The sequence below is a fragment of the Sorex araneus genome, chromosome 10 (assembly GCF_027595985.1).
Source record: "Sorex araneus isolate mSorAra2 chromosome 10, mSorAra2.pri, whole genome shotgun sequence".
NCBI classification, from domain to species: Eukaryota; Metazoa; Chordata; class Mammalia; order Eulipotyphla; family Soricidae; genus Sorex; species Sorex araneus.
Window position 1 is genome coordinate 13,768,796 of NC_073311.1, and position 17,516 is coordinate 13,786,311.

Consider the following 17,516-nt stretch of genomic DNA (forward strand, 5'->3'; position numbering starts at 1 on the left):
GGCATATGCCTTGTGCAGATGGCTGACCCGGGTTGGATCCCCAGAACCACTACACAGGGTTCCCAAGAGTGCTGGGAGTGATCCCTCAGCACAGAGCTAGTCTTGAGCACTGGTATATGTGTCTCTGTAGGAAAACATTGGTTTGTCCTTTCCGCCCTGCTGCAGGGAGCTTAGGTTTATTGATTACTCCCATCACAGTGCTCCCATTCCTCTGTGTTTATTTGTAACATTTTTCTTTGTGCTCTATTGACTATAAATATTGTTTTTCTCTTCTCCTTAAGTCCTTTGCATAGTTAATTCAGAGCAATGTCCTTTTTGGAAGGCACAAGAAGACAGTTAATGTTATGCTTTTGTAACTTGGGAGTTAATTGACTCCAGATAATAATACCTCTGGGGCATCTGTTCTCTCAACCTAAGCCTCAGTTGCCCTTACTACCTAGCACACCCAAAGCAGGGTCCCTATGAGGGACTGGAGGGATCCAGGGCAAGCTGTGAGCTATGTGCTACCCCAGCATCGAAATGGGCCTGACCAAAGTGCCATAATACTTAACTATAAGTTAAGAGCATGGTCATGGACAAATTTTGTCATGATCCAAAAACTGATAAATAGATATGGACCCTGCTAGGGTTAGGAATGATTAATCTGGCCTGAGCACTGTAGTCTGAGTCTGTGGTGAGATGTCCCCGGGAAAGCAAGCCTACAAGCTCAATGTATCTCTTACTGTGTCCATACAAAATAACTAATATTAAGAACTAGAATTAAGTTGTTCATTAAGATGTTAATTAAGTTATTGGAGTAAGGAAAGGAGAAAAATACCCTAAGTAGTATTTTGCCCTTGAGCAGAAGAAGGGCTTTTGATATGTTGATTTTCCTACCAGACAGGGTGTGGTGTCTGCTTCAAATGTGGGGAATTGGAGACAGGAAAGAGACCAGGGGGCAAGATAGAACGTGGAGAGACTAGCAAGGGGGACAGAGAGAGAGAAGAATGCAGGGGAAGAATGCAGGAGCAGGTGCGTGGAGAGAGAGAGACCAGGTTTTGGGATGGAGTGTGGAGAGAGGAGCGGGAGAGACAGGAGGAAAGATGGGAATGAGGGGAAGTGCAGACTAGAGTGGGGAGCTTAGTGAGACTGGAGGAGGTGCGTGGGGAGAATGGAATAAAAGGCACCTGATCACTAACCGTCTTGGCCCTTGTTTCCTCCTTTGTCCACCCCATGGCATCGACCGTCTGAGTGAGCAAGTGGCACGAGCACACCGAACCCAGGTGGCAAGAGAGGGAGAGGGAGAAGGAGAGGGAGAGGGAGTTTCCGTAGCTGCCCAGAGAATACACATATCTCAAAAAAAACAAAAGGCAAAGTAAAAGAAAATTATTTCTATAATTAAAAAGTCAGAGGTAGTTTTAAGTTATATTCTATAAGCTTACCAGATCCGGTATGGGCACTGGGGGAGGGAGTCCTTTGTCTTTCACAGGACTAGTGTGGCTTTTATGCCTATTAATCAGCCTGTCACTGACACTTTGGTAGATAGTGCCTAAGGGAAATCTGGTCTAGGCAAAGAAAATAAAAAAGAAGCAAAGACAGGGGTTTGGGGACAAGGGGATGAGGAACATAGGCGTCACAAAGTACTACATTCAGAGAAAACACTGAGAATGGGGTAAATAACCAAAAGACACCCTGGAATTGGGTAAGGACTGGATAGTGGAGGACTTGCTATGTCATTGGTTGAGTGTGGAGTTTATTCTGAAATCAGGGTGGGATAAGGGAGAAGTCACTGAAGGATATAAAACAAGAGTAATTTGCCCTGTTTGCCCCAGTACTTGGAGTATTCTCAAACTCGGGTGAAGGACAAGTTGGAAAGGAAAAAATGTACACATAATTGTAAGTTTCCAGATAAAAAGAGGTGTGGAGGGCCTGAACAGGGGACTCAAGCATTCAGTGGCTGAGATTTGCATCCCCAGCCAGATGAACTATAGGCAAAGGACTGGGGGAATGGAGGAACAGGACCCGGGTCCCAGGATGGTCGGCTGTCTGTTTATTTCTCTCTCCTCTCTGGCATAGTCCCATTTCTCCCTTTATGGGGCAGTCGTAGTCATTGTTTTGGTCGTAGTCCCAGTCATCAGTTCCATCATCCTAGTCTCCTCGTAGACCTCAAAGTCCTCTGCTTCCAGTCATCATTCTCATCTGGTTCTCCTTCTAGTCCGGAAGTCTCTGAAGTCTCAGTTCTCCTCGTCTTCAACGTCTCATCATCGACTTTCTAGTCCCCGTCTAGTCCTCAGCATCTAGTCTTCAGCATCTAGTCCCCAACATCTTCAACAACTCATCCTCAGCATCCAGTTCTCATCATTTAGTCTTCAGCATCTAGTCCCGACTTTCTTGTCCCCAACATGCAGTCTTCACAGTCTTCAACATCTCCATGTTCTTATTCCTCTTACCCCTTACAACATAGTTATATAGAAATCATGAGGGGTGGGGATACAAAAGTGGGTTTGAACATTATCGTAACGACTAAAGCCTCTCCTTCAGGAGATTAACTCAGAGACAAAATCTCATTTGAGGATTCAGCACTCCAGATTAGTAGGAGATTCACTCAAGGGCGGGATTCCATCCAGCATATATTGCTTTCTCCTTTCCTCAGCTAGTAATCCATTTAAATACTCATAGTAAATTTACTTCTTATAATATTTCTAGCAATGTCATTTTGTATGAACACAGTCAGAGATATATTAAGCTTAAAGTTTGGCTCTTCTTGCTATATATTCAAGAGCACAGTCCTCAGGCCAGGTTAGTCTTTCCTAACCCCGGCAGGGTCCTTATTCAGTTACTTCTTTTTGGGTCATCACAGAGTTTGTCCATGACCGTGCTCTTAACTTACAGTTAAATATTATGGTGCTTGGCCTGGCCCATTTCGATGCCAGGGTAGCTCACAGCTACCTGGGTCCATCCAGTCCCTCATCGGCACTCTGCTCTTGGAGTGCTAGGAACTAAGGGCAACTGAGGCTTAAGACAAGTAAATTTGGATGCCCAGGAATTAATATTATTCTGGAGTCAATTAACTTCTATGTTATGTAGCATAGCATCACTTGCCTTCCTGTGTCTTAAAAAGGACATTGCTAAATAAACCATGAAAATGATATAAAGGAAAGATAAAAGCAGTATAGGTTATTAGTAATTGATGAATTGGGTATGCCTCAGTTGCACTGTTGTAGGAGTGACTCAATAAACTTTAAGTGCCCTGGCGAAAGAGCAAGGACAATCCAATGTTATTCAACACATAATTTTGACCACTACTAAAACATTTAAAATAAGATACTGTAAACTATTCTTCACAATCCTGTTTTCTCCCCTTAAATTCATTTACAGCCCTAATCTGTGACTGTATATCCTTAATGAACTCATTAAAATAAAAAGCTAATTACTTTATGATAAAATGACACATCTATTTTACATATTGTTGTTTTAACAACACAGTATTAGACTTGCTGGTGGATTTAATGAAGCATATATAGATAACTGAAGAACTCTGAGGCTCTAGTTCCAGTTGTAAATTAGCTTATTTACAACTAATAAAGTTATATTTTAAAAGTAACACAAAATTAAGCTTAAAATTCAACAGTATAAATGATAAACTGTTTCAAGAACTAAATGTAGAACAACAAAATCATAAAATTGCTTAAAGGAAAAATAAATAAATAATTTCAGGGGAGAAGATATTACTGAAAATTCTATGCTTCTGCAAAAAGTTCTAAAATTATTAACCTGTATTTGTTTCTACACATTAAAATCTTCTGAACCTAAACTTACACAGAACTGAAAAGTTTATTTTTGTCCAAGAATGCTACAAATTTGGTAATTCAGGCTCCAATTTCTCATCGACTTTCATGCTCTACAATAGGAGTTGGCAAGTTTTTCTGTAATGGATAAGGGAGTAATTATCTGAGTCTTCATGGGTCAAATGATCTTCATTGCTAAATCTGCCATTTAGCAAAACATTCATAAACAAATGAGTACAGTTGTGTTCCAATAAAAGGACACTGAAATTTAAGCTTTTATGCCATGTCACAAAATATGCATTTTCTTTGTTCTTTCACCAATCATGAAATAACAGAAGAAAATCATCTAAAGCATGCTTGCTTAGAATGATGGGTGGAAGAACTCTGAATTTGACCTGAAGTTTTTTGACTATTGCTCTATCCTAAATCTGGAGAACCTGACTTTTCTCACATGAGCAGCATCAATGAACACATGAAATGCTTCTACGTGTTCATAGCAAGCATCTTCCCTTTGCCAAGTTTTTTTCAGACCATTTTCATTAAATAAAATAACAACACTTATTTTTCTCTCTAGGAATTATATATTCATCATATCTTTTAAGGCACTTTATTTTAAATAAATAAAAAGATGTACTAGTGTTCATTATAAGAACAAGTCAAGTTCACCTTGATTCTATATTTGTATTTTACTCTAAAATAAGATGCTCATGAAAACAAATTTATAGCTGAATCCATTTACACATATTTATATGTGCATTAATCAATATGATCTAAGAGTAGACCAACATGTTAATTTATTTTATATTTTATTGATTTGAGGTCATAACTTTTAGTGCTCAGGGATATTTTAGGCTCTCTGCTCAGGAGTTTCTCCTGATGTTTCATGGTATTGCTAGGGATTCAAATTAGGTTTGGCTATTGCAGTCACGTTCAAGGCAAATGCCTTACCTCCTGTACCTCTCTGGCTTAACTTGCTTAAGTAGTATGAGCTTAAGTAGTATAAATTTCCCTTTATTGTGTCAAAATTACTAGACATTAATTTCTTTGTGTCTTAAGTATAAATTTATTTTATAGGACTTATGGCTTTTCTTTCCAACATCTTAAAATATACCAATTGCAGAAAGTTGAAAAAACAATACGTCTGGTTTAAAATGCAAGGCATAGGCTTCCAGTATGTGGCTAGAGAGTAAAAGAAGAGGGCCAGCAGTGGAAAGAAGGGCACTGGGCAATGAGTTCTGGAAGACAAGGTAGAACGGTACAGAATTAAACTATTTCAAACTCCACAGTTACATCCAAGATGATCCCATAGTTCTGGATTCCCTTTGTGAGTCAGAGCATAATGTTTCAATTCTTAAAAATATTAGCTTTCCTTTTCATCTGACGCCACCCATTGATAAGATTACTAAGGGAATAAATGGAATTATTCTTATTTCCTGAGCCTTTTATCCCCTTTCAAAGGGTCAAGTTCCTAGAGCATGGTAGTAAATGAAGCATGATAGAGCAGTTTGTGGAAATTTTTACTTGACCTGCAACTTAATTGTATAAATAATTCTAAACAGTCATAAAACGACTATGCTTGAAAGATAATTGCTCATTGAGGTAGCAAATAAACTCTGTCCATGCAAATTAGTAAGGATATAATATCCAAAAATAAGACTCATATAAAATTTGGTTTCTAGGGGTCATTGTTCATATGCTTGGCTAATTATATAACTTCCTATGTTAGAATGTATATACAATATAATTTTAAAGAAGAAAAATACTCTAGTGTTCCAGGAACATTTTATTTTATTTCTCTTAGGGAAGCATAGGAAGAGTACATAGGTAAGAGGCTGGCTTGGGAAAGACACAATATAACCTAAGGAAAGGAGTACTAAAGGAGAAGTACTAAAGGAGTACTAAATAAGTGCTGTGGTGGTTTTGATAAAGCAACAAAGGGTTTTATTTTTCTTTGTTTCTCAATGGTGTAATCAGACTTCCTGGTGTCTGTCTTCTGTTTTTGTATTATAAAATATTTATGGAATTCATTGGACATTAACCATTTCTAAATTATACCAGATGTTTAAAATACTAAGATAAATAAAGTATAATCTTTGATCCCACTGTTCTGAAAACTCTCACAGGGACATAAACATATTAGTAAATAAATTTTACATTAGAATATACTTTATATTTTAGCTCATTTTCATTCTCTAACAATTTGATGGTCTTCTTCGTATATACTAGATACAGCTCCTTAGAACTGGAATCATATCAAAATCTATCCCGATTTCAGAACTGAAGTTTTGATATCTAACTAGTTGCATTTTTTAATTTCTATAGACTAGTGAATGCTTTATAGCTCACTTTCTGTCTTGTATTATTTTTCTTTATTTTTTGTGTATTTAGGGCAAATATTTCCTATTCTGTGGCTTACCTCTTAATCCTTCCTGTTTGTCTCTTTTGGTTTTTGGGGGGCTACCCTTGAATATTCTCAATGCTTATTCCTAGGTCTGTGGTTAGGTACCATATGTATTGCTGGAGATTGAACCTGGTTGGTTTGGCTCTAAGGAAGGTAAGCATTATAATTGCTGTACTGCATCTCTTTTCTGGCCCTTCATCAGGTTGGCTTTTTGGTTTGGTTTTTTAAGGTTAACGAGTTTGGATGCAGGGAATGACTCAAGTACATATAGCATGTCATGAAGTCCTGAGTTCAATTTGAGAAGCATTGAATAGAGCCCCTATTTTTAAAAGTTAAGGTTACTAAATATTGTGCTTATTTGAGCAATCCTTTCCTCTATCATACTTATAAAGACATTCTGCTATTTTCTAGGAGTTTGGTTTCTTTTACAGTTAAGTCCACGGTACATATTGAATGAATGTTGTATGTGGTTTGAAATAATGTTTAGATTTTTATAAAACGGAAGTGAGGTGTTCCAATAGCATTTATTGCAGAACTATGTGCCAATTTTAGGTTATCTAAGCTTCAAATGTACATGACATATTGCTTTATGGTGTGAGGACTTTGCAAACCACATTATTTGCTTTGCAAGCTGGCTTGCAGTTGGACTCTATTGACAGGGGTCTGTAGAGAGCCTCAAAGTTGGAGGAGAAGGAGGTGGCTAGTTAATTGTTTGGGTTTTGCTCAGGGTTACTATGACTGGTGGTTTTTGTGAGCAACTTTGAGCAATAAATATGTCCCTGATGTGACAGAAAAATGTTTTATCTTCTGCATCAGCAATACACCCTCTCCAGACGTTTAGGACCCATCCCACAGACCTCCTCTTCCAAAGCCCAGCCATAGGCACTAACTAGCTTAGCATCACTTCTTAAAGAGCCCTGTCTGTAAGCCCTTTCTCTCAAATCCAAAGCATTTCCCTGGATCCCTTTGATCAGAGAAGTAGTGGCTGCCTTGTGCTTTTTTTAGTTGTCAGACTTCTCCATTTGCTCTGTTTGTAGTTTGATACATTTTATTCTGTAAACAATGATATAAATTAAATTCTATTTGTACAAATTATTGGCTTGACTTCAGTCTCTTGAGGGATCCTTGACTGATATAGCATCTATTCTCTCACTGAATTTTGTCCAAGTGGTACCTTGCAGGTGATGTCATAGACGTGACTGTTCCTGACTTCTATTCAATGCCTACTTGTTTATTCTTGTGCCAGTACCACAATGTTGTACTTATTGTGTTATATAATAAATCTGTATATAGCAGTATAAGTCTTACAGCTTTTTTTTACAGGTACTTCATTCCCAACAAGATTTTGCAATTTAACAATTTCCATTTTATTTATTTTAAATGCTTAATAATGTTGACTTTTGAGACACACCCTGTGATGCTCAGGAATCACTTCTGGTTCAGTGTTCCAGGTTGCTATGGCAATGCTTGAAGGAACCAATTGGTGCCAAGGACTGAACCCAGGGCTCCCCAAGGTCAAAGATAGAGTCCAGCCCTTTGAGCCATCTTCCCAGCCCTTAACTTCCATCTTAAAATGTTGAGGGATTTTGATTAATATTTTGAATTGATAAATCAATTTGGACAGAATTAACATCTTAAAATGCTGCTACTTTTTCTCATGAGAAATTAAAAGTTATACTCAAGGACACAATGCATACTCTTATTTATTTAGAACTTTAATCCTCACAAATCTTTACTCCCATCGTTATGTTTTTCAATCTTTCATTAGCTATAATCTAAGGAATTTTATTGTTTTTATCAACTGCTGCAAGAGAAATTTTAAAAGCTTTCGTTCTCCATCTACTTGTTGTTAGTGTATAGAAACCAATTTGATTGATGCTGTATCAAGCAATCTGCTTAATTTATTTTTAATTCTAATAGTTTGTAAGGTTTTGTTTTTCGGTTTGATATTCACCTGTAACTCCCAAGTCATCTGAGGCCAGAGAGAGCTCCATGGGTAAGAGCACATGCTCTAAGTAGGAGACCCAGATTTGACCCCCAGTACCACATGGTCTAGAGCATCATCATCTGCCACAGATGACCCAAAAACCAACAAATAAACGGACTTGTCAAATCTATGCATGCAAAATTTTCCATATCTTCTTTTCAATAATCAGCACCTTTTCATGATTTAATCTGGAAAATTATTTTCTTTTATTGATCAATAGTGCTAAAGTTTAATCAATTTTGTTAACCCTTTCAAGGAATCAACTTCTCACTTTGTTTTTGTCAATTTTCTTTTCATGATATCTCTTTAGTTTTATTGATTTCTTTAATATTTTTTGCTTCCCCCACATTTTTTGGGTGTGCTTTTTGTTGTTCATACCCAGTAATGATCGAGTTAATTAACAGAAAATAAGAAGTACTGCAAGAAAGAGTAAAATAAAGCATTATTTATACTGTAAGATTTTTAAACACACTTTAAACAAAGAAGTTTCCAACACAGTCCATAGCAGTCTTTGAGGACATAAAGCAAATATCTATAAAATTTTTGTGAAGAAATGCCCATCTCACCCCACCACCACCACCCACTCCTACATAATAGCCAAAGCAATTTTGAGAAAATGGTAGGCATTGCATTCTCTGGTTTTTAATTATAGTATAAAGCTATAGTAATCAAAACTGTGGTACTGAAATAAACGCAAATTCTGAGATCAATGAATTAGAATCCTAGAGTTAAACTTCAGAGCGAAATCAGGTATAGAGAGAGTTAGTATTTAAAAATGGAGTGAGGTATATGAAGTGGAGCAAGGTGAAACTATATTAGCCATGCAAAAGAAAAAAAAAAGAATTGAGACAGCTATGTTACATCATATACAAAAGTTAATTCAAAATGGATAAAATACAGAAGCGAAACAAAAGGATAGTAAGTACATGAAAAAGTTCTCATCTCTCATCATTAGAGAAATGCATATCAAAATAATGAGTTATCATTTCATGAGAATGGCCAGAGAGATAGTACAATGACTTGATGTAGCCTACCCCAGTCTGTTCCCTGATTTCATCCATGCCCCTGGGCTTCACTGTTGTAGCCTTGCAGACCCATGAGCAGTGCTAGTGTTGCCCTGGGGGTCTGAACATCAGCATCACTGCATCCTCAGTTACTCTCATTGAACTGTTCAGCAGGATTGGCTGAGAAGTCCATAGGTCACCTGAGCTCCTCTAGGGTATTGCGTAGAAGGGAACTTCACTACTGTTGATGGGAATATCATTTAGTTCAGCCTTCATGGAAACCAGTATGGAGATTTCTCAAAAATTTAAGAATATCAGAAATTCCAAATGATTCAATGTTTCCACTCCTTGGTAATCTACTCAAAGAACACAAAACTATACATTTTTAGGCAAATTTATCACATCATTGTTCACTGCAGTCTCAAATTTGCTCCTAGTCAGACATTTTTTTCTATTTTAACAACACTTTAATGAATATGTGTTTCGTATGTTGTTCTGTGCATATGGAAATATAAATAAAAGGCAAATTTCTTGATATTGAAACTGTGAGTAAAAAGTAAATTGAATAGGTAGTTTTGTCAGATATTTCCAAATCTTCTTCCATAGAGGTTCAGTCTTTCTGAAATTCCACTCATTAGACGGGCTTTTTACATCCTTGCCAACAAATTACATCATTAAGCATCTGGATGTTTGCCAGTCTGAGAGTGATGAAGAATATAACAGTATAGTTATAATTTACAGTTTTCTTGTTTTCAAAGGTCTCTGCTTTTCATTTTTTATGACATCTGTTTTTGTGTATATACTTATATGCTGGTAGTAATCATTTTCCTTTTGATTGTAAATAATTCTTTAGCTATGAATGAAAGTAGCACTCTGAATTGCAAATATTTTCTCCCAAATTGTCTTCACATTTTAAAGTATTTGGCAATGTAGTTTTTATATTAGTTTTATACAAATAATGATGTGTGCAACTCATAAACTTATATTTATTAACTTAAAATTTATTCTTTTTCTTGCATCTTCATATTATGAAATAGTTTAAATAGAGAATATATTCCTGGGTTCTGTGGAACTTCCCTCGTTTGTGGAGCTTGGCCCAAGCATCCAGAACAGCGGCCTGGAGTGTGGCGGCAGTTGAGTTGGAAACTCTCGAGCTCATTAGCCAAGGAGGATCGGCGCAAGCCTCAGGCAATCACAAGCTAATGTCCAAGCTCGCAAAGCTGTGCAGAGAAGTGATAAAGGAAGAGCTCAAAGAGAGAAGAGCAGCAGTGTTGGCCGATGTAGCAGAAGCCGGGAAAAGTATTCGCAAGACCTGCCTGTACTCTGCCAACTATAAGACCAAGGTGACTGCCCCCCGACATCCTGATGGATCTATCACATCTTCCAGAAGGGCAATGGAAAAGGTTATCCATGACTTCTACTCAGATCTCTTCGATAGCCACGTCCACCTGCCCACATACAAATTTTGCAAGATGGATATGTTGTTCCCAAAGAGCTCCCTTCCGAAATCCAACATGCTATTTCGTCAGTAAAGTCGTGTACAATACCTGGTCCAGACAAGGTCAGACCCGAACACCTGAAGAATCTGCCGCCAGTACTCGTCAATACACTGGCTTGGCTCTTCACACGCTACCTGTCCGAATGCAAGTTTCCATCCCAATGGAAAACTCAGCAGGACTGTTCTGTTGTACAAGAAGGGAGACATCCTCAACATCAGAAACTATCACCCAATCTGCCTGTTATCCGTTGTCTACAAGTTGTTCACTCGAGTCATCCTAAATAGAATAGGAAGAACACTAGATGAAGGACAACCAAGCGAGCAAGCCGGGTTCCAAAAAGGATTCAGCACAATCGACCATATCCACACAGTGACCAAACTCATTGAAGTTTCGGGAGACTTCAAGATGCCTCTTTGTCTAATGTTCATTGATTTAAAGAAGGCCTTTGATTCTATTGAGACTGAAGTGGTCATCGAAGCCCTAGCAAAACAGGGCGTTCAAACTCAATACATTGGGAGCTGTATTACAGATTCACCACCAGGATCTAACCATTCTACAAAGAAGTGATCATCGACGTAAAGAGAGGGGTTCGGCAGGGCAACATTTTCACTGAAACTCTTCAGTGCCACCATCAAGAACATCATGCAATGATTGGAATGGGAAGCAATGGGAGTGAACATAGACAGTTGGCAACTACACCACCTCTGCTTCACTGATAACATTGTTCTTATAACACCAAATACCAGCCAAGAGGCACGAATGCTGGAGGACTTTGACCGTGAGTGTGGAAAGATCAGACTGCAGCTGAATCTCACGAAGACAATGTTCATGAGAAATGGACTAGTTCCTGATGTTCCTTTTGCCCTTAATGGAATGAATATCTCCAAATGCAGCAGTTATGTGTACCTAGGTCGAGAACTCAACATGACAAATGACCTGGCACCTGAGCCATGCAGGAGGAAGAGAATGGCATGGAATGCCTTCAAGGGCATGAAAGTTGGTTAAGAGGATGAGAATCTCTGGCTCTAAGCACATCTTTTCAACTCCACCATTCTTCCTACACTAACATACGCCTCAGAGACCTGGGCCCTACGAAAAAAGGATAACGCTATTTGGGTCTAACAAAGAGGAATCCATTTCTATCCGAATGGGTAGACCCCATTCGGGTCTACCAAAGAGGAGTATCACATTTCACTCAAGTGAGGGAAGGAATCCAGGGTTCCGACATCTGTTGACAATCGAGAATCAAGGACGCTGTCTCATTTGTCAAGGCATCGAAAATTAGATGGGCCAGACAGGTAATGCAATTTAGAGACAACAGCTAGACTAGAACTGTTACCAACTGGATTGCAGGGATGTCGAAAGACCGAATTGCCGCCCACCTACGAGATGGTCAGACTTCTTCGTCAAAATCCTGAATGAACAGTTTGAGGTTCTTCTTGTTCCTGGAAAGAGCAGATGCTACTGGGCTACACTAGCACACAACAGGGACAAATGGAGATGTTACTGGCACTCATGTCACTTTCTTCTCTCTATTTGCTTATAGGAAAGCCATGGACTTTTGGGTATAGATTTTATAGCCTGCAGCATCTAATATTATTTATTAAAACTTATTTTCATTATAGTAATTTGAGATGCCATCTTTGCTATAAACTAAAATACTAGAGGGACTTAAGTCTATTATTCAGTCTTATTTATTCACTACTACCATGATTATCTTAATGTAGAGGCTAAAATGCATATTAATATCTAATATACATTCAGTTATTCCTGAATAATTTTACATATAAAATTTAGACATAGTTTGTGTAGCTCCAAGAAAAATGGCTTTAACTTTCTTTTAAATGAATCACCATGAGACAGTTACAAAGCTTTTATGGTTTTCAGTCATAGAATGATCAAACACCCATCCCTCCACCATCATGCACTTTCCACAACCAGTGTTGCCAGTACCCCCCTATCCCACTCCTGCCTCTGGGACAAGCACATTCCTTCTTACTCTTTCTACTTTTAGGCATCATGGTTTGCAGTACACATACCAAGAGGCCATCATGTTTGTTTCTTAGTCTACTTTCAGCATATGTCTCCCATTCTGAGTGATCCCTCCATCATTGACTTAGTGTTCTCTTCTCCATCCCAACTCCTTTCTTCCCCAGTATATGAGGTGAGATTCTAAACCATGGAGCGATCCTCCTGGCCCTTGTCACTACTGTCCTTGAGTGTTAGTCTCATACTGTGCTATTTTATATTTCACAAATGAGTGCAGTCATTCCAGATCTGTCCCTCTTTTTCTGACTCCTTTCACTTAGCATGATACCTCCATTTCATCAACTTATAAGCAAATTTCATGATTTCATCTTTTCTAACAGCTACATAGTATTCCATTGTGTAGATGTGCCATAGTTTCTTCTACCAGTCATCTATTCTCAGGCACTTGGATTGTCTCCAGATTCTGGCTATTGTGAACAGTGCAGTAATAAACATACAAGTGCAGATGTCATTTCTATTGTGCTTTTTTGCAACCCCAGGATATATTCCCAGAAGTGGAATTGCTGGGTCATATAGGAACTTAATTTCTAGTTTTTGAAGGAATGTCCATATTGTTTTCCAAAAAGGCTGGACCAGTCGTCATTCACATCAACAATGAATGAGTCTCTTTCTCCCCACATCCGTGCCAGCACTGTCCTTGTTCTTTTTGACGTGTGCAAGTTTCTGTGATATAAGACGATATTTCATTGTTGATTTGATTTGCATCTCCCTGGATAATTAGCAAAGTAATGTGTTTTTTTATGTTGCCTTTTGGCCATTTGTATTTCTTTTTTGAGTTTCTGTTCACTTCTCATTATTTGATGAACTTGGAGATTTTTTTCTTGTAAATTTCTACCAGTGTTTTGTATATCCTGGATATTAACCCCTTATCTGATAGATATTGGGTAAATAAGTTTTCCTATTCCATGGGCTTTCTCTGTATTTTAGTCCATTTCTTTTGAGGTGCAGAAACTTCTTAGTTTAGTGTAGTCCCATTTATTTATCTTTGTTTTCACTTGCTTGATCAGTGGTGTTTCATCCTTGAAAATGTCTTTAATCTTCAATATCATGGAGGGTTCTGCCTACATTTTCCTCCATGTACCTTAAGAACTCAGGTCTAATATTAAGGTCTTTAATTCATTTTGATCTGACTTTTGGCATTAGACAGAGATATGAGTTCTTTTTTTTTTTTTTTTTTTGCATTTAGCTATCCAGTTTTCTGAGCTGTATTATGAATTCACTACCAGGATCTCACCATTCTACAAGTGATCATCGATGTTAAGAGAAGAGTTTGACAGGGTGATACCATTTCACTGAAACTCCTCAGTGCCACCCTCGAGAACGTCATGCAATGACTCGAATGAGAAGAAACGGGAGTGAAGATAGATGGTAGGCAACTACACCACCTCTGCTTGCTTATGACATCGCTCTCATAATACCGAACATTAGCCAAGCAGCAGCTGGCCGACTTCGTCCGTGATTGTGGAAAGGTTGGACTGAAACTGAATCTCACAAAGACAATGTTCATGAGAAGCAGACTTCTGACATTCCATTTGCTCTCAATGGAACAAACATCTCCGAATGCAGCAGTTATGTGTACCTAGGTCGAGAACTCAACATGACAAACGACCAGGCACCTGAGCTTCGCAGGAGGAAGAGAGCGGCATGGAATGCTTTCAAGAGCGCTGAAGAAGTTGTTAAGAGAATGAAGATCTTTTCAACTCCATCATTCTTCCTGCACTAACATACGCCTCAGAGACCTGGGCCCATAAGAAAACAGGATGAGAACGCTATTCGGGTCTCCCAAAGAGGAATCAAAAGAGCGATGCTTGGAGTATCATGTTTCACTTAAGTGAGAGAAGGAATCTGGAGCTCTGACCTCCATTGATGATCGAGAATCAGGAAGGTTGTGTCATTTGCCAAGGCGTCGAAAATCAGATGGGCCAGATACATAATGGAATTTGGAGACGACAACTGGACTAAAGCTGTTACTGACTAGATTATACAGGACGTCATAAGAATGCCTGGCCACCCACCTATGAGATGGTCAGGCTTCTTCAATACCCTGAATGGAAAGTTTGAGGTTCATGTTCCTGGAGCAAGCAGGTGCAACTGGGCTACATTAAAACAGAACAGGGATGAATGGAGATGTTATTGGCACCTTCTTGAGAAAATCGATGAGCAACACAACAAGTGATGCTGTTTCTGGGATATTTTGCTTATTTTTATGGTTGCCTGCTTCCCAGAAAAGTTGGTCCTTTCAGCAGAAACTTACTTCTTGTGTCTGAGTGTTATATTTTTAAATATTTGCAAAGTTCTTTCCAGAGTTTAGAGTTTTAAAACACTGAGGGATAATTAAACAGGATAAAAATGGTATTAGAAATTAGCCAATTTCAGAAATCTATGGTTCTAACTTCCAAATCCATGATGCTGCTTTCTCAGTTCAACAACTAATCACCACAGCCTAAGACTCGTTTTACACATTTTCTGCTCATTTTGCTCCTGAGTGATTATTTGTTTGAGTTTGCTTGACTTGCCTGTTGCAATATAAAACATTTTATTATTTAAGTTTCCATTTGTCAGTTATTATTGCCTCCTGTTATTAGCTTCCTAGTGATTTTTTGCTTGTTCACTACATTCCTGTCATCCCCGTTGCTCATCGATTTGTTCGAGAGGGCACCAGTAACATCTCTCATTGAGAGACTTATTGTTACTGTTTTTGGCATATCCAATAAGCATGGGTAGCTTGCCAGGCTCTGCCAAGCAGGCTCGATACTCTCGGTAGCTTGCTGGGCTCTCCGAGAGGGGCATAGGAATCGAACTCGGGTAGGCCGCATGAAAGGGAAAGTCCAAACTGCTGTGCTATCGCTCCAGCACTACATTCCTGACCATTTTCAACTCAACTTTTTCCATGAAAGCTAACTTGCTTTCCAAAATCACCAATTCTGCAGAACAAAATGTTCTAACGAGATCACTTGAAATTGGGTCACACATTACTCCTAGAGTTATAAGCCAGGTGCAATGTCACATTAACCTTAGTTAGTTAATTCTCTTGACTGCCACAGATGATGTTCAGATTGTATTAAATAGACATGAGTTATTTGGCTCTCTCACCTTCTGGCAAAGCTGAAAGAGCTAACTCTTTCCTGTCCAATTGTGTTATTCATCATCAAAATGGGATCCTAAATGAGGCTAAAGTACTGGAATACATGCCTTGCATGCTCAGTACCCTGATTTTGACCACTTTAGTGATATATTTAAGAATGCAAGTTCTAGGATTCATAAGAACAGTTCAGTGGCTTAAAATGCCTGCCTTGAAAGCAGATATTTCTAAATTCAAGTCTCTGATGATTTCACATGCATCAAGTCCTATTCTGGTTTTGCTGTTTGAATCTGGTAGCTCTGTTATCTGTGCAGGAAGCAATTTATTGGCACACTGAAGTCACGTGTGGGGCACCATCACAAAGGGGTGAAATCCTTGTTGAACACCACAACTAAAAAGATTTGTGAACCCTACTATCAGGAAATATTACCCTCAAAGAACACTCAAACCAGATGTGTGCCTCAACTAAAGACTGCAACTCTCATCAAGTCATATACAAGCACTACAACTAAATGAACACAGATCTCCGTGAGCACTGCAGTCAAATGTTTGCGTACCACAACTTGATATGCCAATCTGACCAACACCACAACCAAAAATATGTGAGGACTTGTGTGTTCACAAAATAAATGAATGTGCTGGTGCGTGGTTTCTCTCTTGCCATGTGAATTTGGTGGCCATGAGCCACTTCCTCACCCTGGCCTGCACCACCGCAACAAATGCATGAAGGGGGGGACAGGGCCGCCATGCTGGTAGGTGATCAGTTGCAATTTATTCCAGTCTCATCTCCCTCTGCATACTTCCAATCTCATCCACTCCCATATTCCTCCTGTTCCCCATGCTCATCTACCTACGCTCCATCTTGCAGCCTTAGTCTAGAGCCCAATCTCCCCAAAAGTTGGGGGAGCAACTACCCCTAGGTCAGATAGCACAATCAACATATGCAAAGCCCTTCCTTCCCTTCTGGGGTAGGACAAAGCTAAAACAAAGGTACTCTGCTAGGAGATTCTCTGAAGGGCAGAAATTCACCTAGGAGTATATTTCTCCCTTTCTTAGCCCAACAACCATTTAAAAATTCATCTTAATTCTACTTCTTAATAATATTAATCATTTTGTATGGACACAGTAAGAGATAAGATTAAGCTTATAGGGTGGCTCTTTTGGGGACATCTCACTAGAGATCCCAGACTACAGTGCTCAGACCAGATGAGCCCTTCCTAACCCTAAGCAGGGACCTTGTCCAGTTCTCTCTCTTTGGATCATGACAGATTTTGTTAATTATTATGCTCTTAATTTATAATTAAGGGTTATGACACTTGGCCTGGCCCATTTCAAAGCCAGGGTAGCTCACAGCTTGCCCTGGGTCCATCCAGTCCCTTTGCCAGGACCCTGCTTTGGGGGTTGTAGGAACTAAGGGCAACTGAGGCTTAAGTTGAGTAAACAGATGCACAGAAATAAATACTATTCAAAGTCAATTAACTCCCAAGTTACAAAGCAAAACATTAACTGTCTTCCTGTTGCTCTGAAATAAACTCTGCGAAGAACATAAGGGAAAGAGAAAAGCAGCATTTCACTTACAAACACAAATCCACAGATTTCTGGGGAATTTGATTTTACAAGTCACAGGTACTGCTTTGGGGATAAAGGTGATTAACTGGTTGGGGAAGCAGAGCACAGAGAAGAGGTTAACAATAAACACAGAGGAATGGAAGTGCCTTGGGAGCACT